Source organism: Triticum aestivum, chromosome 3B (genome assembly GCF_018294505.1).
Source record: "Triticum aestivum cultivar Chinese Spring chromosome 3B, IWGSC CS RefSeq v2.1, whole genome shotgun sequence".
Taxonomy (NCBI): domain Eukaryota; kingdom Viridiplantae; phylum Streptophyta; class Magnoliopsida; order Poales; family Poaceae; genus Triticum; species Triticum aestivum.
The window spans coordinates 659,008,110-659,014,197 of NC_057801.1; positions in this window are offsets into that span (position 1 = coordinate 659,008,110).

Here is a 6,088-nt window from a genome sequence, read left to right on the forward strand (position 1 = left end):
GAGAGATATGAAGTCTCCGACAATTTCTATAGTTGTAAGATGGAGGAAAACAGTTCTGTCAGTGAGCACATACTCAAAATGTCTGGGTTGCACAACCGTAGGTCCCAGCTGGAGATCAACCTTCCGGACGAGGCGGTCATTGATAGAATCCTTCAGTCGCTCCCACCGAGCTACAAGAGCTTTGTGTTGAACTACAATATGCAGGGGATGGTGAAGAACATTCCTGAAGTATTCTCAATGCTGAAGTCAGCAGAGGTTGAAATCAAGAAAGAACATCAAGTGTTGATGGTCAATAAGACCACTAAGTTCAAGAAGGGCAAGGGTAAGAAGAACTTCAAGAAGGACGGCAAAGATGTTGCCGCGCCCGGTAAGCCAGTTGCCGGGAAGAAGTCAAAGAATGGACCCAAGCCTGAGACTGAGTGCTTTTATTGCAAGGGTAAGGGTCACTGGAAGCGGAACTGCCCCAAATACTTAGCGGACAAGAAGGCCGGCAACACTAAAGGTATATTTGATATACATGTAATTGATGTGTACCTTACCAGTACTCGTAGTAACTCCTGGGTATTTGATACCGGTGCCGTTGCTCACATTTGTAACTCACAGCAGGAGCTGCGGAATAAGTGGAGACTGGGGAAGGACGAGGTGACGATGCGCGTCGGGAATGGTTCCAAGGTCGATGTGATCGCCGTCGGCACGCTACCTCTACATCTACCTACGAGATTAGTTTTAAACCTCAATAATTATTATTTAGTGCCAAGTTTGAGCATGAACATTGTATCTGGATCTTGTTTGATACGAGATGGCTACTCATTTAAATCCGAGAATAATGGTTGTTCTATTTATATGAGAGATATGTTTTATGGTCATGCCCCGATGGTCAATGGTTTATTCTTAATGAATCTCGAACGTAATGTTACACATATTCATAGCGTGAATACCAAAAGATGTAAAGTTGATAACGATAGTCCCACATACTTGTGGCACTGCCGCCTTGGTCACATTGGTGTCAAGCGCTTGAAGAAGCTCCATGCTGATGGACTTTTAGAGTCTCTCGATTATGAATCATTTGACACATGCGAACCATGCCTCATGGGAAAAATAACCAAGACTCCGTTCTCCGGAACAATGGAGCGAGCAACCAACTTGTTGGAAATCATACATACCGATGTTTGCGGTCCAATGAGTGTTGAGGCTCGCGGAGGATATCGTTATGTTCTCACTCTCACTGATGACTTGAGAAGATATGGGTATGTCTACTTGATGAAACACAAGTTTGAGACCTTTGAAAAATTCAAGGAATTTCAGAATGAAGTAGAGAATCAACGTGACCGAAAGATAAAATTCTTACGATTGAATCGTGGAGGAGAATATTTAAGTCACGAATTTGATACACACTTAGGAAAATGTGGAATCGTTTCACAACTCACGCCGCCTGGAACACCTCAGCGTAACGGTGTGTCCGAACGTCGTAATCGCACTCTATTGGATATGGTGCGATCTATGATGTCTCTTACCGATTTACCGCTCATTTTGGGGATACGCTCTAGAGACAGCTACATTCACTTTAAATAGGGCACCGTCTAAATCCGTTGAGACGACACCGTATGAATTATGGTTTGGGAAGAAACCTAAGCTGTCGTTTCTAAAAGTTTGGGGATGCGATGCTTATGTCAAGAAACTTCAACCTAAAAAGCTCGAACCCAAGTCGGAAAAATGCGTCTTCATAGGATACCCTAAGGAAACCATTGGGTATACCTTCTACTTAAGATCCGAGGGCAAGATCTTTGTTGCCAAGAACAGATACTTTCTGGAAAAAGAGTTTCTCTCAAAAGGAGTAAGTGGGAGGAAAGTAGAACTCGATGAAGTACTACCTCTTGAACCGGAAAGTAGTGCAGCTCAGGAAAACGTTCCTGTGGTGCCTACACCGACTAGAGAGGAAATTAATGATGATGATCAAGGTACTTCTGATCAAGTTGCTACTGAACTTCGTAGGTCCACAAGGACATGTTCCACACCAGAGTGGTATGGCAATCCTGTCCTGGAAATCATGTTTTCAGACAACGGTGAACCTTCGAACTATGAAGAAGCGATGGCGGGCACAGATTCCAACAAATGGCTAGAAGCCATGCAATCCGAGATAGAATCCATGTATGAAAACAAAGTATGGACTTTGACTGACTTGCCCGATGATCGGCGAGCGATAGAAAACAAATGGATCTTTAAGAAGAAGACGGACGCGGATGGTAATGTCACCATCTATAAAGCTCGACTTGTCGCTAAGGGTTATCGGCAAGTTCAAGGGATTGACTACGGTGAGACTTTCTCTCCCGTAGCGAGGCTTAAGTCTGTCCGAATCATGTTAGCAATTGCCGCATATTATGCTTATGAGATATGGCAGATGGACGTCAAAACGGCATTCCTTAACGGTTATCTTAAGGAAGAGCTGTATATGATGCAGCCGGAAGGTTTTGTCGATCCTAAGAATGCTAACAAAGTGTGCAAGCTCCAGCGATCCATTTATGGGCTGGTGCAAGCATCTCGGAGTTGGAACATTCTCTTTGATGAGATGATCAAAGCATTTGGGTTTATGCAGACTTATGGAGAAGCCTGCGTTTACAAGAAAGTGAGTGGGAGCTCTGTAGCATTTCTCATATTATATGTAGATGACATACTTTTGATGGGAAATGATATGGAATTCTTGGACAGCATTAAGGCCTACTTGAATAAGTGTTTTTCAATTAAGGACCTTGGAGAAGCTGCTTACATATTAGGCATCAAGATCTATAGGGATAGATCGAGACGCCTCATAGGTCTTTCACAAAGCACATACCTTGATAAGATTTTGAAGAAGTTCAAAATGGATCAGTCCAAGAAAGGGTTCTTGCCTGTACTGCCAGGTGTGAGATTGAGCTCGGCTCAATGCCCGACCACGGCAAAAGATAAAGAAGAGATGAGTGTCATCCCCTATGCCTCTGCCATAGGATCTATTATGTATGCCATGCTGTGTACCAGACCTGATGTAAACCTTGCCATAAGTTTGGTAGGAAGGTACCAAAGTAATCCCGGCAAGGAACACTGGACAACGGTCAAGAATATCCTGAAGTACCTGAAAAGGACAAAGGACATGTTTCTCGTCTATGGAGGTGAAGAAGAGCTCGTCGTAAAGGGTTACGTCGACACTAGCTTCGACACAGATCTGGATGACTCTAAGTCACAAACCGGATACGTGTATATGTTGAATGGTGGAGCAGTAAGCTGGTGCAGCTGCAAGCAGAGCTTCGTGGCGGGATCTAAATGTGAAGTGGAGTACATGGCAGCCTCGGAGGCAGCGCATGAAGCAATTTGGGTGAAGGAGTTCATCACCGACCTAGGAGTCATACCCAATGCATCGGGGCCGATCAAACTCTTCTGTGACAACACTGGAGCTATTGCCCTTGCCAAGGAGCCCAGGTTTCACAAAAAGACCAGGCACATCAAGCGTCGCTTCAACTCCATCCATGAAAATGTTCAAGATGGAGACATAGATATTTGCAAAGTACATACGGATCTAAATGTCGCAGATCCGTTGACTAAACCTCTCTCGCGAGCAAAACATGATCAACACCAGAACTCTATGGGTGTTCGATTCATCACAATGTAACTAGATTATTGACTCTAGTGCAAGTGGGAGACTATTGGAAATATGCCCTAGAGGCAATAATAAAAGTATTATTATTATATTTCCTTGTTCATGATATTTGTCTTTTATTCATGCTATAATTGTATTATCGGGAAATCGTAATACACGTGTGAATACATAGACCACAATACGTCCCTAGTAAGCCTCTAGTTGACTAGCTCGTTGGTCAATAGATAGTCATGGTTTCCTGACTATGGACATTAGATGTCGTCGACAACGGGATCACATCATTAGGAGAATGATGTGATGGACAAGACCCATTGCTAAGCATAGCACAAGATCGTGTAGTTCGTTTTGTTAGAGCTTTTCCAATGTCAAGTATCTCTTCCTTAGACCATGAGATCGTGTAACTCCCGGATACCGTAGGAGTGCTTTGGGTGTACCAAACGTCACAACGTAACTGGGTGACTATAAAGGTGCACTACATGTATCTCCGAAAGTGTCTGTTGGGTTGACACGGATCGAGACTGGGATTTGTCACTCCGTATGACGGAGAGGTATCACTGGGCCCACTCGGTAGTGCATCATCATAATGAGCTCAAAGTGACCAAGTGTCTGGTCACGGGATCATGCATTGCGGTACGAGTAAAGTGACTTGCCGGTAACGAGACTGAACGAGGTATTGGGATACCGACGATCGAGTCTCGGGCAAGTAACATACCGTCTGACAAAGGGAATAGTATACGGGGTTGCTTGAACCCTCGACATCGTGGTTCATCCGATGAGATCATCGAGGAGTATGTGGGAGCCAACATGGGTATCCAGATCCCGCTGTTGGTTATTGACCGGAGAGCCGTCTCGGTCATGTCTGCATGTCTCCCGAACCCGTAGGGTCTACACACTTAAGGTTCGGTGATGCTGGGGTTGTATGAATATGAGTATGCAGCAAACCGAATGTTGTTCGGAGTCCTGGATGAGATTCCGGACGTCACGAGGAGTACCGGAATGGTCCGGAGGTAAAGAAAACTATATAGGAAGTGCTGTTTCGGTCATCGGGAAAGTTTCGGGGTCACCCGGTATTGTACCGGGACCACCGGAAGGGTCCCGGGGGTCCACCGGGTGGGGCCACCTATCCCGGAGGGCCCCGTGGGCTGAAGTGGGAGGGGAACCAGCCCCTAGTGGGCTGGTGCGCCCCCCCTTGGGCCCCCCTGCGCCTAGGGTTGGAAACCCTAGGTGGGGGGGGGGCACCACTTGCCTTGGGGGGCACTCCACCCCCCTTGGCCGCCGCCCCCCTTGGGAGATTGATCTCCCAGGGCCGGCGCCCCCCTGGGGGCCTATATAAAGGAGGGCAGGGGGGAGGGCAGCCGACCCAAGTCTTGGCACCTCCCTCCCCCTGCTACACCTCGTCCTCCTCCCGCAGCAGCTTGGCGAAGCCCTGCCGGAGTTCTGCTGCATCCACCACCACGCCGTCGTGCTGCTGGATCATCATCAACCTCTCCTTCCCCCTTGCTGGATCAAGACGGGGGGAGACGTCACGCTGACCGTACGTGTGTTGAACGCGGAGATGCCGTCCGTTCGGCGCTAGGATCTCCGGTGATAGGATCACGACGAGAACGACTACTTCAACTCCGTTCTTTTGAACGCTTCCGCTCGCGATCTACAAAGTGGTATGTAGATGCATCTCCCCTTTCACTAGTTGCTTAGATGAACTCATAGATGGATCTTGGTGAAACCGTAGGAAATTTTTTATTTTCTGCAACGTTCCCCAACAGATGCCACACGCGCGCCGCCGTTGCCGCGTGACTCAGCCGCCAGCCAGCCTCCGCAAGCGTCGCCGCGTCGCTGAGCCCATCCCTGGTCCCTTCCTCCTCTCTCACATCTCTCTGGTTCCTAGCCGCATCTTCGATGCAGGACGCGGCCGCTGCTTGATCCACTCCGTACGCAGAGCACACACGCACACAGCACAACACATACACAAATGCTATTGGACCAAACGCACGCAACCACAATAGCCAAAGCATTCCAGTCTCGCGTTGAGAGGAAGAAACGGGCGGGCAGGCAGGTACCTGCACTTGCCGGTGCGCGGCGGCGAGGGCCCTGGAGAGTGGCAACACCCGCTCAATCTGCGCATGCATCTGCTCCTTGCGGTGCTCGACGCCCTCGGCGGCCCTCCGCCTGGCGACGAGGAGCTCGTCCGCGTGCGCCCGCCGCCGCTCGAGCCGCCGCCTCAGCTCGTCCAGCGCCGCGCCCTGCCGCACCGACTCCCTCCTCACCTGCTCGAGCGCGGCCTCGAGGCGGCGCGCCAGGTGTGCCCGTTCCTCCGGCGATGTAGAGGAGGGTGGAGGTGGCCGAGCGGGTGATAGTGGAAGGCGGGGGGGCGGCGGCGGAGTGGGGAGATTGGGGCGGCGGCGGCGGAGCGGGGAGATTGGGGCGGCACTGCATCGCTAGACGAGGGAGATAGGGCGACGG